General features: G+C 38.6%; 1 pseudogene; it reads right to left on the bottom strand.

Moving 5' to 3' along the window:
• Positions 1-10,958: 10,958 nt before the first annotated feature.
• Positions 10,959-12,247, bottom strand: LOC138166576 (1,5-anhydro-D-fructose reductase pseudogene; annotated as a pseudogene).
• Between the last annotated feature and the right edge of the window lie 10,495 nt (positions 12,248-22,742).

Genomic DNA, 22,742 nt, shown 5'->3' with positions numbered 1-22,742 from the left:
ATTTCCTCCAGATTTTGAGTTACACATTTTCTCCCTGTTTTTCTCATACGCTCTGCCCTAAAATAGCAGTCCCACAGGATATCCCCTCCTCCAATCTCCTCTCTCCTATACCCTCTTCTACTATTCCAATAGGGCATGGTGGATCTCTATGCCCCAGTGCCTGTATATCTTATTTCCCAATTACATGTAAAATAGCATTATTAATAGTATATATATATATATATATTTAAACATTTGATTTTAAAACTTTGAATTCCAGATTCATTCCCTTCCTCCCTTGTCATCCGCCCTTACTGGAAAGATAAACAGTTCAGTATAGGTTTTACATGTGTAGCTAATGCAAAACCTTAACATAGTTGATATCTTGTAAAAGATTGACTATATTTCCCTCCCTTCTATCCCACCTCCCACTAGTTCTATTCTCTACTTTGATCCCGTACCTTTTCAAAAGTGGGTGCTTCCAACTTCCCTCCCCCCCAGCCTGCTTTCCCTTCCATCATTCCCCCTCTCATCCCCTTCCCACCTAATCTCCTGTAGGGTGAGATACCATATTTAGTGTGTATTTCATTCCCCACCTGAGCCTAATTCAATGAGATTAAGGTTGATCCATTCCCTTTGGCCTTCCTATTCTTCCCCTCCATTGTAACCATTTTCCCTTGCCTCTTCTATATGAGATAGTTTAACCCCATTCTGTCTCTCCCCATCTCCTCTCATTATATTCCTTTCTCACCATTTAATTTCACCTTTTAAGTATCATCCCTTCCTATTAAATTGGTCCTATGCCCTCTATGTCTACATGTAAACATATATACACACATTCACATATGTATTCATATATCCGTTTACCTTCTGATATAGACATATATTATAGATGTATATATATATATTCCCTTTAACTATTTTTATACTGAGAAAGATTTAATCAGTTACAATTACCATTTTTCCATGTAGGAATATTAATAGTTCCACTTTGATAAGTTACTTATGGTTTCTTTCCCCTGTTTACCCTTTCACGCTTCTCTTGCTTCTTGTATCTGAATGTCAAATTTTCTGTTCAACTCTTCTTTTTTTCAGCAAGAATGTTTGAAAGTCCTGTATCCCACTGAATATCCATATTTTCCCCTGAAACATGATACTCAGTTTTTCTGGGTAGGTGATTCTTAGTTTTAATCCCAGCTCCTTTGCCCTCTGGAATATCATATTCCAAGCCCTTCGATCCCTCACTGTAGAAGCTGCCAGATTTTGGGTTATCCTGATTGTGTTTCTATAATATTCAAATTGTTTCTTCCTGGCTGCTTGTAATATTTTCTCCTTGATCTGGGAATTTCGGAACCTGGATGCAATATTCCTAGGAGTTTTCTTTTTGGGATCTTTTTCAGGAGGTAATTGGTGGATTATTTTAAGCTCTATTTTCCCCTCTGGTTCTAAAACATCAGGGTAGTTTTCCTTGAGAATTTCTTGGAGGATTACTTTTAGGTTCTTTCTTTGATTATGGTTTCAGATAGTCTAATAAATTTTAAATTATCTCTCCTGGATCTATTTTCCAGGCCAGTGGTTTTTCCAATGAGATATTTCATATTGCCTTCTATTCTTTCATTTGTTTGGATCTGTTTAATAGCATCTTGATTTCTCATAAAGTCATGAGTTTCCATTTGCTCCAATCTAATTCTGAAGGAATAATTCTCCTTATTGAGCTTTAGAGATTCTTTTATATCTGGAAAATTCGGCTTTTTAAGGCATTCTTCTCCTCATTGCCTTTTTGAGCCTCTTTTGCCATTTGAGTTAGTCTATTTTTTAAGGTGTGATTTTCCTCAGTCAGCTTTTTGACTCTCATTTCATAGTTTTATTGCATTGTTCTTATTTCTCTTCACAATTTTTCCTCCACTTCTCTTATTTGCTTCTTAAGGTCCTCTATGGCCTGTAACCAGCTTGTATTTTCCTTTGAAGTTTTGGTGCAGGAGTTCTGACTTTGCTGTCTTCCCACTATTCCATGGTTTGATCCTTTTTGTCCCCCAAATAGGAGTCTAATGTTGGGCTCTTCTGTTTGCTTTGTTTCCTTTGCCTGGGCATATTGCCATACAATTACTTGACTTTTGGGCTTTTTGCCACAGTAGGACTCTGCTACCAGACAGAGGAGCTTCCATCCCAAATGTTGGGGTTTTCTCAGCTGCTGGAGGTATTAGTTGGGAGTCCTTGCTGAAGCCTCCACAGGCTCTTGTAAGCTGGACACACACCCCAGGACCTCCACCCCAGACTGCAATCCAGATCCAAGCAGGTTAAAGCAAGAGTGATTACCCTTTAGACTGGTTGCTTGGTCCCTCTCCGCAGGCCAGGAGCTGAAGCTGCCACATGGCAGTAGTGGCTGCACCACAGCTTCTCGCCCCGGGGCCAAAAGCCAAGGCACTCCCAAATACTGGGTCCCAAATTTCATACTGAACTGACCTCTCACTTTGTCCTTCACATCTATGTGTTGATAAATCTGGAAAGGACCACAGCTGCTGGTGATCTGGAGTCCCTCCAGTCAGCAGCTGGTCAGGCTGGCGCTAAAACCTCGACATGGAGCTGGGCTCAGCTCCCAGAGCACTGCACTGCACGATTCCTGCCAGCCTGCTGGGCTGTCCTCAGCAGGAGATTAGCTTCTCTGTGTCATTTTGGGGGTTCTGTAGCTCCAAAGTTTGTTTATAGTCCCCTTTTACATGAATTGGGCAAGGTGGAAGCCGGGAGCCAAGCGGAAGACCTGCTTCTACTACAGCATCTTGACTCTGATCCAATAAATAATATTTTCAAAGAAAAGAAAAGAAAGGGGGTGGCTAGGTGGCACAGTGAATAAAGCACTGACACTGGAGTCAGGAGGACCTGAGTTCAAATTTGACCTCAGACACTTAACACTTACTAGCCATATGACCTTGGGCAAGTCATTTAATCCCAACTGCTCTGCCTTCCCCCCTCCAAAAAGCAAAAAAATAAAATAAAATAAAAAAGAGGAAGAAAATAAATCATTAAATTGATCAATTCTAAAAACCTAAAAATATATTCAATGTCCTACCTCTCCAAAGAAGTGAAAGTGGGAGAATGTATTCTCATATTTCTTCTTTGGGGCTGTGGGGTTATTCTTTGTAATTGTGTATCATTAGGTTTTAATTATTTTTTCGTGGTAGTTGTTTCCATTTACATTGTTGTAGTCATCATCCACATTGTCTACTTGACTGCTTTATTCACTTTGCATCAGTTATTGTAGGTTGTTCCCTGCTTTTCTGTATTTATCATATTGTCATCAATATTCATCATTTCTTACATCATAGTAATGTTCTGTTACATCTGTGGATGGCTTAAGGAAGGACATAAGCAAGATCCCAACAGGATGAGAAGGCATGGGTGAGTTTCATTCTGTACTGAAGAAAGAATACCCACATCAGTGAAAGCCCAGATCCATCAAAACACATACTTTGAAGCAATTGCAGAAGACATATAAGATATTGTGCTCTAGCCATACACAGAACAATGAAACATTCTTTCTCTTAAGGAGCCTATAATCTAAGAGTATATCGGGATTTCCTCAAAGCAATTGATAAAATCACAGGGCTTAGAGATGAAAGTGCTCCTAGAAGTCATCTAGGCCAACCCTTTCCTTCTATAGATGAAGAAACCAAGACCTATTCTGGCTGAGACTTGCCCAAGATCACACAGGTAGTAAGCATCAAAAATTGGACTTGAACCCAGGTACTCTGTTTCCCAAGTATACATTTCTTGCTATATCGCAATGAATCTTTCACAATATTTTTGTAGGAAAGATGAAGAGATATGGACTTGATGACATGGCTTTGTAACTGATTACTAAATAATTGCACATCAAAAATGTCAATGGATCAATGATGCAAATAATCATGAGCTGGGTACTAGCTATGCAGCTAATGAATCATCAAGATCATGGTCAATGAGTTATATATAATGGCAAATATATGTATGCATATACATACACAGAGAGAAAGAGGTGGAGGTTGAGAGGGAAAAGGAGGGAAAGGTGGGGGTAGAGGGAGAAAGAGACAGAGAGACACAGAGAGACACACACAGAGAGACAAAGAGAGAGAGAGAGACAGAGAGAGAGAGAGAGAGACAGAGAGACAGAGAGACAGAGAAAGACAGAGAGACAGAGAGAGACAGAGAGAGACAGAGAGAGAGAGAGAGAGACAGAGAGAGAGAGAGAGAGAGAGAGAGAGAGAGACAGAGACAGAGAGAGAGAGAGAGAGAGAGAGAGAGAGAGAGAGACAGATAGACAGACAGACAGACAGACAGACAGAGAGTTATGGTGAGGAGAGGGACAGGAGTGAAAGAGAGAGAGGTGAAGAGGAAGGAGGAGGGGAGAGGGAGATAGAGAGAAGAGGGGGTGGGGAGAGAGAGATAGAATTGAAACAAAAAAAGACATGGGTTCAAATTCCATCTCAGACACTCACTACCCCTGAGACCCTGGGAAAATCACCTAAGTTCTCTGAGGCTCAATTCCTCATCTGCAAAATGAGGAGGTAGAGCTAGAATTTTTGTAAAGGCCCTTACAACTCTCAATCTATGATCCTAAATGAAGACAGAAAATGTATAGATTCTGCATCAGAATTGGAATTCTTTCTGGAAAAGGAAGAGGAATCAAGTCTGATAAGTGTAATTTAGAGATAAACAATAGGAACCGAAGGTAAGGAATCAAGACAGCATGGCCAGGCCATTGGAGTTGACTCTCTGCAATAGAGTTTGAATGGTTGGCAGTTCAGCTAGAGAAAGGATCTCAGGGTCTGGTAACTTTTCTTGTCAGGTGATTTTCCTAACCTTACTAGGTCAATCCAAATGCAAGCAGTTCACTTTATCTTTAGCACATAGTACCTGACACATAGTAGGTGCTTATTAAGTACTTGACTTGATGGGTCTTTCCATCTCTCTAGACTAGAAATTCATTACTCAAATGCCTAATCTCATCACTGATCTGCATAGAAATTTGATCTACTCTATTTTCAACCCGGGTTGTGTCCACTCTGGAGTCAATCCCCCTGCCTCCTTCCCAGAGTTTACTATATTAATGATGAACTTGGTGTAGACCCCTAGAGTTGACTTAGCCTACAAGTTCAGAACTCCTCAGCCTCCTCTGTACCCAGGATTATAGGAGTATGCCACCATGCCAAGTATCAAATGCTTGATGGGCTGAATTAAGCTTAAAATTTTTTCTGGCAACAATCTTTATGACAATTGAGTAATGACCTATATAAGGAAACACTCATGTTCTAAGGAAGCCAGATAATAAAGAATCTTGCCCCTGATAATTTCTTATATGGAAAAGGCTTGAAATATTATCCCAACTTATTTTTCTCTTTTGTAAATTCCAATTTTCCTACAAACAGCATGTGATAGCAACAGCAATCTCACTGAAGTTAAAAGGTTTGTTTGGAAAAATAATTGCTGGGCCATCAGGAGAAGCAGGAAGCAATAAAACCCAGCCTAGAGCTAGTGACAGGTGGGATATAACTGCAAGGGCCAGAATGTGGGATTTCAGTGCCCATTTGTGAGATTACCCAGTTTGAGCCAAAGCAAAGCTACCAGGAATCATTAAAGACACGTGTGCAACTAGGAGAGACTACAGATATTTACATAAGAATAATGTTTCCATATCATCTTCAGAGTTTGCTTACTGGCCTGTGGAGAGAGACTGAGATAATGCCTTAATCCCATCTTCGATAACTATTTCCACTCAGACATTTAGTTACATATTAGTCATTCTAGGGACATTTTAAAGTTGTCTTATTCATTTCCTCCTTCCAATGGAGGAATTTAGCTTATCAAATTTCTAAATACAATATATCTGGATATATATATATACACACACACATATATATGCATATATATAGACACACACAAACATATACATAAACACACATATACATAGATGTATATATACATACATATTTATTAAACTATATATACGTGTATTTATATGTATATGTCTATATTCAAGAGCAAAACATTCAATTACAGGTCCATGCAGTCAGGGACAAAGGCACACATCCCAAGTATTTGATAATTGCTTATCAAATTGAATGGAATTGACTGGGGATTCTGGACACACTCTCAGTTGCTACTTGGCAAAGTGTATAACTATGGTCATATAATTAGCAGAGTTCACCAGAGCTCCAACTAGCTTATTTTGCACCCATGATCAGGGGTGATAGAAGGTCAAGAAAGCCTTTCCTGTGAAACACTGGTTAATTCAAAGCTACTAAAGGCTGGCTGCTGTTATAGGGAAGACCATGAAGCAGGGTCTCTGAGGCACTGGAACGTTTCTACATGGCTAAAAAGGGAGATAACATGCTAAAAATGATCTAACCACTGCCAATGACTGACTGAAGGCAGAAGGACATCTTTAAAAAAACACACATTTAAAAAAATATTTTTTTACTTAAAGCCCTAAGTTCCAAATTCTATCCCTCCCTCTCTCCCTCTTTCTCCCTGAAAGCAGATACATGTGCAATTATGCAAAACATTTCCATATTAGTCATTTTTTTATAAGAAGACTGAAACAAAAGAAAAAAATTAAAGAAAGGAAGTGAAAAATAGCACACCAGTCTGTATTCAATCAATGTCAGTTTTCTCTGGAGGTAGATAGTATGCTTCATCATTAGTCCTTTGAGATTGTCTTGGATCATTGTATTGCTGAGAATAGCTAAGTCATGCATTCACAGTTCTTCAATGAATAATATTGCTGTCACTGTGTACATTGTTCTCCTGGTTCTGTTCACTTCACTGTGCATCAGTTCATGTAAATCTTTTCAGGTTTCAGAAGGACATCTTGACATAGGACAACAGGTATCTTTTCAAAGCTTGGGGGTCCCCAACCTAATTATGGTCAGTTGTATACTCAATCACAAAGCATTTGTTAAATTTCTATTATATACCAGGCACTGTATTAAGCATTGAGGATACAAAGGTGAAAAAAGAAACAATTCTTGTCCTCAAGGAGAACATATTCTAAAGTAAAGGCACCAAGGCACTAGCATTTTTTGGGGTGTGTGTGAGGTGAGATACAGGGAGAATCAGGAATGTCTCATATTGAAAACATTCAAGTAAATCTAAACATTACTTGAAGGTCCATTGTCAGGATAACTTATCGGTATGACAATGAACTTTTTTTGGAAACTGGGCATGACTCCCCTTTCTAGTAGGTAGGTGGGAGCATTCTGAAGTTCCATACTATTTAGAGAGTCACCCAAGGTTATACATCATTCAGAGCTAAAACTTAACTGAATAACTCCTCCTTCTGAACTTGATGCCTCAGGCTTCAGTACTTCATTCATTGAGGGAGAAAAACCACCCTGTCCTAATGAGAACTGACAGTTGAAACTGACCTTGAAGGTGGTAAAACAGGAGCTGGAGTAGACTGGAAAGAACATGGGTGCTAGAGGTAGATGAGCTGTGTTCAAATCCAACTTCCACTGTCTATCACCCATGTGACTTTAGGGAAATCACATGACCTCTCTTAGTCTTAGTTTCCTTATTACAAAGAGTTGAACTAATTGATTTCTAAGGGCCTCCCCTCCCCCATGCTTAATACTAAATCTATTATCCTATTATCTGGGCTTTGTCACTAACTTTCTGGGGGACCTGAATGTCTTTGGCTCCTCTGAGCCTCAGTTTCTTCATCTGTAAAATAACGGCATTACACTGAATGATCTCTACTGTTCCCTGATTCTCTTGAGCTTTGATCCTAGGGTCCTGTGAGTAGATGATTCTGAGGTTACCTACTAGCTTATTTCTGTGATTCTCTTTTTTCTAAATTCTGAAGCAGATCTGAATGGGTTGGGAAGAGGACGGGAATGACTAATAGCTCTTTTTTGGTTTGTTGTATTTACCATCACTTCAACTTGATGTATAGTGTGTAATTTTTATATTGAACTTTAACATGAAGATTAGTCATTGTGTTTTACCCAGTAGTGAAAATAGATGAGGAACTTAAAATGACAAGAACTGATTTACTGGGCTTCAACAGGGAGTGAATTTCTCATTGGAATCCTATGTAATGCTCTTGGAGGGCACTGAAAAGTTGCCTGAAGACTGGGAGCCATTGAACTTGTGGCTCAAGATAGCATGGTAAGTTTAACATGGCTGTTTGCATCTATTTAAGTTAAACTAAAAGATGCATATCATTGAGAGTGTTTTTCATTACTTGACTGGAATATGATAAAAATGTGCAGCTGTGTGGTTGGCTTTGGTCAAGAATTGCAAAGTTGATTCTGTAATATTTAATTCAAGGTTGGGAGGTGATGTGCCAATTCGAATGTCCAAATTAATGGGTTTTAAGCTTTGAAACAAAAATGTGATTTATTTTGACTTTAAATTCTAAGCTTTGCCAAGAAAATAGTACAGTAGGAAAACATTTCCAAAAATTCTGGTTAAGCTTAGATTTCCTTAATCTATTTTAATTTGTTTTTCAAATAAGAACATGATGACTATAGCCACACTTAATAGTAGCCAACACTTACAAAGCACTTTTAATCCTGAAAGTTAGGTACTATAAACAGTCAACATTTAATAAGTGCCTGCTATGAGTAAGACACTGTTTTAGGCAGGTGTCAAGGAAATGAAGTAAAAAAAAAAGAAACAGGCCTTTTCCTCAAGGAACTCACATTCTAATTGGATCAACCAATTAATCAACAAGCATTTATTAAACCTCTACTATATCCCCCAGACACAATGTTAGTTGCAAGGGGTATAAAGATGAAAATGAAATAGTCCCTGCTTTCACGGAACTTATATTCTCTCAAGACAACACACACACATATTCAATATTTATTATTATTATTTTTTTCTATTTTCAAATGCTTTATTAACTTCTTATTTACATTATTCATTTCCACCAGATTTTGAGTTACAAATTTTCTCTCCGTTTTTCCCCTACCCACCGCCCCAAAATAGCAGTCCAACAGGATATCCCCTCCTCCAATCTGCTCTCTCCCATATATTCTCCCATACCCCTTTCAACTTTTCCAGTGGATCTCTATGCCCCAGTGCCTGTATATCTTATTTCCCAAATACATGTAAAACAGTATTAATAATAGTATACACACACATATACACACATATTTGAGTATTTGATTTTAAAACTTTGAATTCCAGATTCATTCCCTTTCTCCCTTGTCACCCACCCTTACTGGGAAAATAAGCAGTTCAGTATAGGTAATACATGTGTGGCTAATGCAACACAATAACATAGTTGATATATTGTAAAAGACTGACTATATTTCCCTCCCTCCTACCCCACCTGCCACTTGTTCTATTTTCTGCTTTGATCCCCTGCCTTTTCAAAAGTGGGTGCTCCCAACTTCCCTTCCCCCCAGCCTGCCCTCCCTTCCAAAATCCCCCCTCTCATCCCCTTCCCCCCTACTCTCCTGGAGGGTGAGATACCCTATTTAGTGTGTATTTCATTCCCTCCTCAAGCCAAATTCAATGGGGATAAGGTTGACCCATTCCCTTTTGCCTTCCTATTCTTCCCCTCCATTATAACCATTTTCCCTTGCCTCTTCTGCATGAGATAGTTTACCCCAATTTGTCTCTCCCCATCTCCTCTCATTATATTTCTCTTTCACCTCTTAATTTCACATTTTAAGTATCATCCCTTCCTGTTAAATTGGTCCTGTGCCCTCTACCTATGTATACCTGTAAACACATATACATGCATTCACATATATTTTCATATGCCCATATACCCTCATATATAGACATTATATATATGTATATATAAATATATACATATATAGAAATATATATATATATATTTCTATTCCCTTCAACTACTAAGAAAAGTTTCATAAGTTACAATTATTGTTTTTCCATGTAAGAATGTTAATAGTTCAACTTTGATAATTTCCTTATGATTTCTTTTCCCTGTTTACCTTCTCATGCTTCTCTTGCTTCTTGTATCTGAATGTCAAATTTTCTACTCAGCTCTGGTTTTTTTGGCAAGAATGCTTGAAAGTCCTCTATTCCACTGAATGACCATATTTTCCCCTGAAACATGATACTCAGTTTTGCTGGGTAAGTGATTCTTGGTTTTAATGCCAGATCCTTTGACCTCCAGAATATCATATTCCAAGCCCTTCGATCCCTCAGTGTAGATGCTGCCAGATCCTAGGTCATCCTGATTGTGTTTCCACAATATTCAAATTGTTTCTTCCTGGCTGCTTGTAATATTCTCTCCTTAATCTGGGAATTCCAGAACCTGGCTATAATATTCCTAGGAGTTTTCTTTTGGGGATCTTTTTCAGGAGGTGATCAGTGGATTATTTCAACCTCTATTTTGCCCTTTGGTACTAAAACATCAGGGTAGTTTTCTTTGAGAACTTCCTGGAGGATGATTTGTAGGTTCTTTCTTTGATCATGGCTTTCAGGTAGTCCAATAATTTTTAAATTATCTCTCCTGGATCTACTTTCCAGGTCAGTGGTTTTTACCATAAGATATTTCACATTGCCTTCTATTCTTTCATTTGTTTGGATCTGTTTAACAGCATCTGGATTTCTCATAAAGTCATTAGCTTCCATTTGCTCCAATCTAATTCTGAAGCAATGATTCTCCTCATTGAGCTTTTGAGATTCTTTTTCCATCTGGCAAATTTGGTTTTTTAAGGCATTCTTCTCCTCATTGCCTTTTTGAGCCTCTTTTGCCATTTGAGTCAGTCTGTTTTTTAAGTTATTATTTTCCTCAGTCATGCTGTTGACTCTCATTTCATAATTTTCTTGCATTGTTCCCACTTCTCTTCCCAATTTTTCCTCCACTTCTCTTATCTGCTTCTTAAGGTCCTCTATGGCCTGTAACCAGCTCATCTTTTCCTTTGAAGCTTTTGGTGCAGGAGTTCTGACTTCACTGTTATCCTCCTGTTCCATGCTTTGCTTCTTTTTGTCCCTAAAATTGGAGTGTAATGTTGGAATATTCTGTCTGCTTTGTTTCTTTTTTTTCACTTACCATTACTTTATTAACAGTCATGCATTTCTCCACAGTGAATTAATCAGATAAGGTAAATTGAGGCACAGCAGCACACAGGTTGACATTAGCAATTTAGTTGTTAATATTCTAGAATCCCTCAATACCCTGTTTTTGTTTGTTTGTTAGACAGTACTAGAGACTTTGCAAAAAAAATGGAAAGTCTGACCAACTTCCAAATCATTATACCTCCCAATCAAAGCTTCTACTACAAACATTTTTTAAGCCACAAAACACTTTCTAGAATTGGGGTAGTAGAGAAAGTTTTCTAGAGGTTGAGATTGCTGTCTTTGTACTCAGATGGGAAGAAAATCAGTCCAGACCCTCCTCAGTATTCGATGTTGAAAGGATAGTATTTGCGATTTTTAGCATTGGGAAATTCAGCCAATTGAAGATTCCTGTTCAGGCTGAAGAGGGCATCCATGTCTACTTTTGTGAGTTCAAAATCAAACACTTGCAAGTTCTCTTTTATTCGACTTGGTGTGACAGACTTAGGGATTACCACCACATTTCTCTGTATCTGAAATCAGATCCAAACCTGAGCTTCAGATTTCTTGTAATTTTCAGCAATCTTCTTAATAATGGGTTAATTAAAGACATCACTTGTGCCCCCAAGTGGACTATAGGCTGTCACAGAGATACCTTTTGAATGGCAAAAGTTGATCAGCTTCTCCTGAGTGAGGAATGGGTGGCTCTCTATCTGGTTATTAGTTGGCTTGTATCATAAATAAGGCTTGTTCAACAGTCTCTCAATTTGTTTATGGTTGAAATTTGAAACCCCTATAGCTTTCACCAGTCCCTCACTTAACAGATCCTCTATGGCCTCCCATGTGTCCAAGTAGTCTGTTTCACTGGCAATATTCATCCCATTCTGGTCTGTTGGTAAGTCATCGTCCCCTGCCTTAAACCCCATAGGCCAATGCATAAGGTAAAGCTCCAAGTAGTCCAACTGTAGATCCTTCAAGCTATTTAGGCAAGCATGTTTCACAAGGTCCTTCTCATGGAAAGTATTCCAGAGCTTGGAGACGATGAAAAGGTCCTCCCGTTTCACAATGCCTTCCTTGATCTTTTGCTGGATACCTTCTGCTACCTCCTTTTCATTGTGATAGACAAAGGCACAGTCAAAGTGGCGGTAACCCAGGTCTATGGCTCCTTTACTGCTTCAGTCACTTGATTTGGGGAAGAATAAAGACACAGGTAAGCAGGGGCCGAGGGGACATGGGGACACGAGTATTCCATGCCTCCTGCACAAGGTGGCCACAGGTGACTCTCAGAGAAGGTAAGAGCGGGGGGTGGGGGGGGGGGGGGGGGGGGGGGGGGGGGGGGAGGCAGGGTGGGGGGGGGGGCTGGGGGAAAAGGAAGAGCAAGGGTGCTTTGTTTCCTTTGCTTGTTCATGTTACCCCTCAGTCACTTGACCCCTGGGCTTTTTGTCACAGTAGGACTCTGCCACCAGACAGGGGAGCTTTCATCCCAAACGCTGGGGTTTTCTCAGCTGCTGGAGGTATTAGATGGGTGCTCTCTCTGAGGTCTCCACATGCTCTGGCAAGCTGGACTTATGCCCCAGGACCTCTACCCTAGACTGCAATCCAGATCGAAGAAGGTTAAAGCAAGAGAGATTACCCCTCAGACTGGTGCTTGGTCCCTCTACACTCTGCAGGCCAGTAGCTGAAGCTACCAGGTAGCTCTGGCTGGCTGTGCCAGTGTCTCAGTAGCTTCTCGCCCCGGGGGGCAAAAGCCACGCACTCCCACTTACTGGCTCCCAAAGTCCAGACTGCACTGACCTCTCACTTTGTCTTTTGCATCTATGTGTTGATAAATCTGGAAAAGGCCACAGCTGCTGCTTATCTGGAGTCCCTCTGGCTGGTGGCTGGTCAGGCCCACCCTGGGGCTAAAGCCTCTGTGTGGGGCTGGGCTCAGCTCCCAGAGTGCTGTGTGCTGGGCTGTCCTCAGTGGGAGGTTAGCTTCTTTGTGTAATTTTGTGGGTCCTGAAGCTCCAAAGTTTGTTTCCTTTTTACATGGATTGGGGAAGGTGGAAGATGGAGCCATGGGGAGGTCATGCTTCTACTCCCCCATCTTTGTTCCACCTATTTATTATTATTTCTATTCTACAAATGAAGAAAATAGGGCTCATAGGGTTCAAGAATCTGTCCTTGCTCACAAAGAGAATAAGCATCTGAAGATGAATGTGAACTCAGTTATGCCTGATTCCAAGTCTATCCACTGTGCTATGTGGGGTCATCTCCTGTTGTCCTGATTTATATCTGGACATAACTGGACCCAGATGACTCCAGAGGAGAAAGTGAGGCTGGGGACTTTTCATAACCTTCCCTCAATTAAATCCTATTTACTTGAAAATCATGGTATCATCTTCCTGATGTCATGGTCCTCTTTGAGAAGGAAGGACAAACCACACAGTTGTGATGGCAATGTAAATAGGAAGACCTGGGTTAAACCTCAACCTCAGACCTTGGGCAATTCACTTAACCCCAATTGCCCTGCCCTATCCCCTCCAAAAGAGCAAAAATAAAAACACCTCAACCTCAGACTTTGTATGACCTTGGCTAGGTCCCTTAACCACTCTTAGTTTCAGTTTCCTTATCTGTAAAATGGGAATAATAAGAGTTTTCAAGGTTGTGAGAATGTGAGATAGCTTCGGTAAAATGATTTCTGGAACCTGAAATCATAATACAAATCTTTCCTCTAATTACTATTGTATTTATAATCTCTGCGACCAATCAATTTAACATTTATTAAATTTCTACTCTTTCTACACGTGAGGTGCTGGGTCTTGATTATATGAATAGAGAAAATAAAGTGCCTGCCCCCAAGAGCCCACCTTCCATCAGATGTAAGCATCTGTCTTTTATAATGGAGAAATGCTTTATTTTGCTCATGATATCTTTTTATCTGGAGGGAATAATAGCTTTGGGACACTTTTTTTTCTACCTTTGGCCCCAACCACCAAATAGCCTTTTTTTTTTTTACCCCTATAAAGATTTGATCTGAAATTCCATTAGAATCTGATTTTTAGGTAGAAATGAATATTTATGTCTAGTTCTAGCGAATCAACAATCTGAATTATATTTCTGGAGGAGATATATAGACTGCTTACAATGGTATAGGAGAGTATAATGAGAATTTTTTTTTCTTCGGAAGTTATATTTTCAGGGAAAAATAAGAGCACTTTATAGATTTTCAGCCCAATGGTAGTAAAGTTTCTAATTAGGATTTATACATATGCCTTCCATAAAATTCTCCTTTCTCTCATTTCCCCACTCAAATGCAGCTGTAGAATGAAATTCAGCAGGTGCAAAATATGATCTTGATGAAACATTCACTAGCTTTCCTGTTTAAGAACAAGAATAGAATGCTTGAGTGTTATAAGAATCAGTTGAAAAAATAAGCTATTTATTATCATGTAAATACCATGAATTTTTAATCTATTTCCACTAGGATTTACATTAAAATTGATAACATGATACATACAAACATAAGTTGCCAAATGTCAATGAATAGGGAGGTTTTACTATGAAGAATGTGTGAAATTATGCAAGAAAGAAAAGACACACAGGCAGAAAGATGGCTTCTGGCACCTAGCACATGCTTATTGATTAACTTGGTGTCTGAAGACTTCTTTGTTTCCAGAGTCATTCTACTCTACTCTATTCCACTCCTCCCCACTCAAATCCACTAAATTCCACTCATTCTGTTCCGCTCCACTTCATTCCTCTCTACTCCATTCCACTCAATCCCATTCCAGTCCATTCTACTCCACTCCATTCCACTCCACACCATTCCTCTCTACTCCACTCCCTTCCACTCCACTTCTCTCCATTCCATTCCACTCTATTATATTCTACTCTACTCCATTCCACTCTATTGCACTGCATTCCACTTTATTCCACTCCACTCCATTCTATTCTATTAATTCTATTCTAGTAATTCCACTCTACTCCATTTTATTCCTTCCACTCAAGTCCACTCCATTCCAATCCATTCCACTTCAAATGTCAGCCATATTTGTTTGCTTGTTTTAGAAAAGGCAGTTTCATGTAGTGGATATAGGGTTAATCCTTGAGTCAGAAAGATCTGAGTTAAAATTCTGCCTCTGACACATACTAACCATGGGACCATGGATGAGTAAATTAACACCTTAGTTCCATAAACATCTAAGATTATAAATTACAAACTGCATCCCCACCCAAAGCAAATTTTCATATGTCAAACTTAAGTCTAAATTGAAATAAATAGTAACATTTTCCTCCATAACTTTCTTGTCTATAGACAATCACCAAAATAATAAATTAAACTCTGATTTACAGTATATGTCAGTTTTCAAGTGTAAATGCTTACCCTGAATATATAGCAATCAGCTTTCTAGTAAGACAGCTCCTTTTGGCTCCAGCACCCTCTCTATAACACAAAATTGACAGTAGATAGACCTCCTTGGTCTATTGCTGACATTAGTTCGAACACTTCTTTAGAGACAATTCTCTCTATTTCCTTCATTCCTTGTTTTTTCCCTTCTCTCATTCCTTCCTTTTCTTCCTCCCTTGCTCCTCATCCTTCTCTCTCTTCCCACTTTCCCTCCTTCCCTCTTCCCTCCCTCCCTCCCTTCCTTCCCTCCTCTCTTTGTTTCAACCAATGTAGAGAAATAAATTGATTTAATTGATTCCCAAGTGAATTAATGAATTCAAGATTCAAAAGTCTTCATTTCCTTACCAAGGGAAGTTTCATTCTTTTGTGTAATGTGTAGGTATGTTTTGTATGTGTACTAATAATTGAAAGGGAAAATATGCATCATGTATATTTTGAATTCAAGCTACATTTAAAAGTCCTAATCTGGAGACACATGAATTCTTCCTATTAAAGGAATAGAATCTAATGTACAATAATACCTTAAATTAAAAAAGATATAATAATTTCCTTCAGGGATTTTTTTATTTCCATGGGTGTTATCTATCAGCTTCCCAATGTATTTTGTCCATTTTCTTGGTTTATCCAAAGGCTGGAATCATTTTGGAAATAAATTAGATCTATAAGGCAGATCTTTCTATTAAAAATACATTAAGCTAACCAAAATGTTATTTAAACCATGTTGCTCTTTTATTTTAATACTCTATGAGTCAACTTTGTTTCTGGAGAAAGCAAAGTTGACCTGAAGCATCCCAAGGGCAAGGCATCTCAGAATTTGCGTGTGGCCCATATTTTCTGATTGGTTTCTTTCCCACATCTTTTCATTTGATCTCACTTACTCTAGGGGTAGCCTTTAAAAATGACAGTTTTTATTTCATTAAGATAAGTACTCTCCCCATAGGGGTGTTCATATTAAGATCTTTTGTTCTTATTCTATTTGAGACTAGTAGGGGGAATTTCTTTTTTATTTTTCATTTTTATCAGTATAAGGTTTATCTTGTTTTGTTTTTGCTCAGGCATTGGAGAAAGGCAGCCTAATTAAATGAATATAGTGCTAGTCTAAACATCCTGGGTTCAAATCTTTTCTAGTTATGGGACCTTGGGAAAGTCACTTAACCTCTGAGAAGTCAGAGGTAAGTTTAATGTGCTGCCATGGGTTTTATTCTTTATTTTTGTCATGGCCCCCTTTGGCAAGATGGTGAAGCCTAATGGATCCTTTCTCAGAATAATATTTTAAAATATATGTAACATGAAATGTAGCATTACAAAGGAAACACATTATATTGAAATAGTTATAAAAATCTTTTGAAAACAAGTTCCTAGACTCTAGGTTACTATCTAGAGAAGCCCTGGTGACACAATCCTCATAGTACTTTTTTTAGTTTAATATGTAAAATAGAAATAAAAATTGCTTGATTTAGGGCTCAATTTGTGGAGGGAGAAGGGGTAGTAAAATTTCAAAGGGAGAGATATGAATCAGAATTCCTACAGAAATCCTTAGAAAATAGGATACAAAATTAATTATTTTAAGAAAATTCAACATATTCTTGTTATATTTTAAAAATAAATTTTAAAATAAGTTGTAAAAGTATTTGTTTTTTTATATTGACTAGATTTCCCTCTGCATCCCTTCTATCAGAGGAGAGTGACTACTGATGAAGAATTTTTTTAAAGGGAAAAATAAGAAGAGGAAAATCATCCATTAAAACCAATTTATATAGTAAAAAAATTCTGACTATATGTAACATTATACACTCATGTGCACTGATCTCTGCAAAGTTCTCTCTGTCTCTTTCTGTATGTATGGATGCATGTATGTGTTTGTATGGTCTTCTTTTATCTATTCTTTGGGTCTAAGTTTGTTGTTTATACTTTTACAATATTCAGTTTATTATGTGGTTATTGTTTACCCTATTATAGCTATCATGTATCTAATGGGGAATTGACCAATGATGACCCAGTCCTTGGAGTTTGCAAAACAGAATGCCTACTGCTAAGCCATGGGAGGGGCAGGGTTTATGAGTATGCTTCTATATGTGAGTGATGATGTCCAATAGAAGAATCTTGCTCCCTCATTCACCCAATGTTCAAGTAGTCTGTGACTGTTTTCTGTCAACTTACTTAGTTGTAAAGAAAATGCTTTTGCATGACTACTGATCCATGACTGATTGTTCGTAAAAAAGACCTGAAATGGTTAAATAAGTTCCTTTTTCCTTATTGTTGCCTAAAAGGTATAAGACCCAGAGATCTGAAGGGCTGGTGGTGGTGCTGGGGAGGGTACTCTTCTTCCTACTGGAACTATCAGGAAAGATTAGACACTAGGTAAGCCTGTGTCTAAGATGGGGCTGCCTCCTGTTTGGTGCTACTTTCCTTTCACATGGGGTATTGTGAAATCTTGAAAGGTCCAGTGGCTGAAGGTGGGAAGGAGGCAGACCTGAGATACACCTTGCTTGGCCAAGAATAGAATGGATTAACCTGAAATTTGAAGTGCCATTCCTTGAACATTAGAATAACTGCACTACATTCATCAGCTAAATCATATCTGGAAGTAAACTTTGTGTGATAAAAGTTTAGTAGCCAACTAGCAAAGGTGGCTCCTGGTGTCACATTCCTCCAATTGGTGGGACTGGTGCTCCAGAAGACTGACTCTCTCATCTTCATGGTATTTTGTGGGTCTGCATACCCTAAAACCACAACTTATGGGAAGCCACTGATGTGTATAGTCATCCAGAAGACACAAAGCAAAGACATGTTGTAAAATGACATAGTAATATGAAAAATAGCAAGAGTATCCGCATATAGGGAACATATATAGAGGGATACACATGCAAAGAACATATATGGCCAGGGCATGAACATGGAAAGTCACACTTGTGAGGAATATGAGTTGTTAGGGCAGGAATGTAGAGGAGTCACCTACACTTCCCATGCTGCCAGGCTGCTGATGTTATAATAATATAATAAGAGAGGTAATATTTTCTTTTGTTTCAACCAGTTCTACTCTCCATTGGTCTCATAGTTTTCTCAAGCCTGTTCCACTAGACACTGCTGTGATGGAAGCTCCTTTACTGGATGAGTGGTCTTTTTCAGATACTGCTGGATATATTCTATGTTGTATTCTGCCCTGTTGAACTTTCTTACACTGTTCCATTGACTCTAACTTCTGGTTCATCAGAAATCTTTGGCTTGCAAATGTGATTATATCTTAAAAGCACTTAGCATGTGTTTGGTACATATTGGGCACTTAATAACTACTTATTCCCTCCTTTTCCTCTCTCCCCACCCTCCATTTATTCTCCAAGAGGCTATAATGCAATGAATTTGTAGTTTGAAGTCTGTATCCCATCCCCTTATCCCATTATAGTTCATTTAGACAAGGTGTTTTTGTCTTATTCCTTTCAGCATACTGGCTAGGAAAAATTCAAGCCAAGTCAGAAAAAAAATTATTAAGAACCATCTATGTGCCAGAAACTGTGCATATAAACTGTGACAAAAACCTCTTATTTTACCAGCAGGTGATTCTAAGACCTAGCCTCCAAATTCTTCAGAATTAAGAACAAGTTCTTCCCCACTCACTACTTCCTGAAAGCTTAATCTTTTTTTTTGAATTTAACTTTCTTATTACCAGCTATAATCTCCGTCCCCCTTGGCATACCTGAGCAGTTTATGGTGAGAAATCTATATGTAGCTTCTAATTTTGTTCTCTGAAGCCTAGCCTAAAAACTAGATAGTGGTCATTTGCCTAATAACTATCAAACAGGTTTTCAATTTGAGATTCCTAAATTTTCAGACTTTCAGGCTAGTTCAATTTCCCCAGTAGATGAGAGGGTGTAGAAAAGGCTAAATTCTGGTACAAGATCATCATCACCTCTCCCCACTTATCAGAGTGATTTTTCAACCTAACCTTCCATTAATTGCTGCTGTTATTCAGTCATTTCTGACTTTTCTTGACTGCATTTTGGGTTTTCTTGGCAAAGACACTGGAGTAGTTTGGCATTTCCTTCTCTAGCTCATTTCATAGATGAGGGAATTGAAGCAAACAGGGCTAAGTGATTTTCCCAGGGTTACACTTCCAGTAAGTGTCTGAGGCCAGATTTGAACTCAAGAAGAGTCCTCCTTAATCTAAGCCCAATGCTCTATTCAGTTGTGCCACTTAGCTGCCCAACTTTCCATTAATATCAGTCATTATTATTGTCACATAGATACTGGACTTAAAACTCACGTCTCCAAACTCTCAATCTAGTATTCATTTCCATCAGTATCTAGGAACAAAAGCTTTATAGGAAAGGCAGACAAAGGAAATGATTTGTTTTATATATATGTATACATATCTTCCTTATCATTGTAACTATCTTCTTAGCCCCTTGGTTTCAAAACCTAGGCGTTATCCTCTAACTTCTCACTGTCTCTCACCATAACCTTTCCCCACATATGTAATCTGTTGCCTGTAGATCTCACCTTTGCACCATCTCTTGAATATACCCTCTTCTCTCCTCTGTCATTGCCACCACTCTGGTCCAGGTCCTCATCATCTCACACTTAGACTATTGCCATAATCTGCTAGTGACTTTACCTGCCTCCACTCTATCCCCACTCCAGTTCATTCAGCCACTGAAGTAATTTTCCTGCTTCCCTCAAGGAGGACATTATAGGTTGGCCAGATTCTTGAGATATTTACCCACATCATCTGTGAAGCATGTCGACTTATTTAGATAACCCATGTGGAGTTATACCCATCCTACATAATCATAAGAGGCAGAATGGAGTAAGAGAAAAAGGACTGGTCTTAGAGTCAGAAGAATTTGGGTTCAAGGCCCATCTTTGATGCTGACTGTATGGCTAATGGCAAATTCATTGACTTCTGAGTGCCCCAGGCAGCTCTCAAGATGAAATTACAGAGCATATGCCACTTGAATTAGTAGAAAGAATTTCCTGATCTGGGAGTTCCTTATATCAGTAAATTCCCAGGTCTCTTCCCTATTCTAACATTCATATAACACTTTAAAGTTTGCAAAATACTTCACATGGAGAAATAATTTATTTTGAATATTATTATTATTTTGTGGGGTTTTGTGAAACAAGCAGGGTTAAGTGAGCATTTTGAATATTACTAAGTCCACTGTTGGCTTGGAATTTCTGTGAATTTTGCCCTTCAAAAACTGAATTAGAAACAAATTTATTGTTAGACCTTTGATTTCAAGCTTCTCCTTTCCCTCATCCTCATCATACAAACAGAGCCCCTCTTCACCCAGTCCTTCATTTCCATAATTGTCCATAACACCGGGATAATGGCAATGTTTCAATAGAATTCTGGCCTTCTTTGTAAATGTTACTGCTGCTTTTTCAGTCCTAAGAGAAAAACGCACCTTAGAATAACAATCATCATGAAAAGCAGTAGTTTGGGAGTTTGCCTGAGCCTAGTGCTTATAAGCCAGAGATTGGTCCACTTAACAGCTGGTGGAGGCATCCACTAGACATCTCTGATGTGTTTTTGTTATTGCTGGGGATTATCTCCTTGGCAGCAAATAAGATGTGATCATGAGTATTTGATTTGCCATCTTCTCTTATCTGTGCACTCATGTCAGAGGATGGTCTGTGTTTAGTTTGGGTAAAAGATTAAATCTTCTCTTTCCTCCTCTCATGTAGTCTAATCACAAAAAGAGAGTCAGGAGAGGGCCTTAAAGAATATTTCTGAATCAAAAAATGTCCATTGAAATGTTAAGCTAACTTGGATCATAATCATCACCATGGTTTCTATGATAGATGAATATTAACTGTGGGTTGAAAACACAGTTTTTGCCCAAGCAATCTAACCAGTGTGTGTGGGTGGGGAAGAAAGAAACAATTTAAAAATATATGATTAGAGATGAAGAGGTAAAAATTCCACAGTGGTTCAGAGAACTCTCTCTGCTGTCAAATACTCAAATCTATTTTAACTGAACTTAGCCTCATTTCTTCTCCCTGGTAGAGATGTGGCATTTTAGAAATTATTTTAGTTCAAAGGTAAGGGGGTGATGTCTGATATCAGAAAGGAAGGAGACCTAGGAACAAATGAAGGGAGGAAAGGCACAGTAAGGGGCTAAGCAGAGGAGCAGAGATCAGGCTCTCAGTCTTGGGGAGGATATGAAAGAATGAGAGAGTGAACAGTGGACCAAGGCCTCAAGATTTCAAAGATGCCCCTTTTATCGTGATGTACAAGAGAAAAAGGATGAAGCCACTATCAAAGCTGCTTAATAATCTCTGTTACAGGTAAAACCTTGTCTGACATCTTTTGATTTGGTGGCTACCAACAGTGCATCTCCAGAATCATGGAGCAGCTGAAGATAACCACACTGGTACAGAAGCTTCGAGTTTAAAATGTGGCTGATTCAAGAGATTTCACGGCAATGGTGTTGGGAGGTTGCCTCATTTCTGACTCTGGGCCTTTCCCCATGGGTGGATCCACCTGTGACCATTCCTGAGATGGGAAGTGGAGAATAGAAGAGAGGAAGAAAAAGGATGGGAAATCAGTAGGAAAGAGGGGAGGATGACTGGAGAAATACAATCTGAGGCAATGAGATGGCACAGTGACTATACTGTGGGTCATGGAGTCAGAAAACTTCAATTCAATTCAAACCTCAGACACTAGCTCTGTGACCCTCAACAACTGACAACCTCAGTTCCCTCCTGTGTAAAATGGGGATAATAATAGCACCTACCTCCCTGCATTATTGTGAGGATCAAATGAGATAATAATTATAGAAGCCTTAGCACATAATAAAAACTTCACAAATATTAGCTGCTATTATTATAATCTGGCTGAGTAATACTCAATACTGTATATTACTCTCAGGATTAATGTACCTGAAAACCCTCTGGGCCTACATGATTATGATACTACATAATAATGCTATTTAATATAATAGATGTGATGCTGAACTGGGAGGTGGGCTCAAATCCTGTCTCATATACTAGCTACGTGACTGAGAATAAATTTTACTTAGTCTTTCTGTGCCTCTGTTTCCTCCTTTGTAGGAGATAATAATAATAACACCTCTCTCACAGGGTTGTTCTGCGAGTTACAGGAGATAACAAATGCTAAGTCGTTCAAAAGCCTTAAACATTATATAAATACTACTACTACTACTACTATTAATATAAGTACACATATAATATATATTTATATTTGTATATATGCATCTCTACTTGTTATATGTGACAGTCATATATGTATTTTATATGTACACACATAGGTGCATATCTATCATCTATCTATCTATCTATCTATCTATCTATCTATCTATCTATCTATCTATCTATCTATCTATCTATCTATCTA

This window comes from Petaurus breviceps, unplaced genomic scaffold, assembly GCF_028583685.1.
Source record: "Petaurus breviceps papuanus isolate PSGF00001 unplaced genomic scaffold, PetGlider_PUasm1.0 225, whole genome shotgun sequence".
NCBI lineage: Eukaryota > Metazoa > Chordata > Mammalia > Diprotodontia > Petauridae > Petaurus > Petaurus breviceps.
This window is presented reverse-complemented; position numbering and strand designations above follow the sequence as displayed.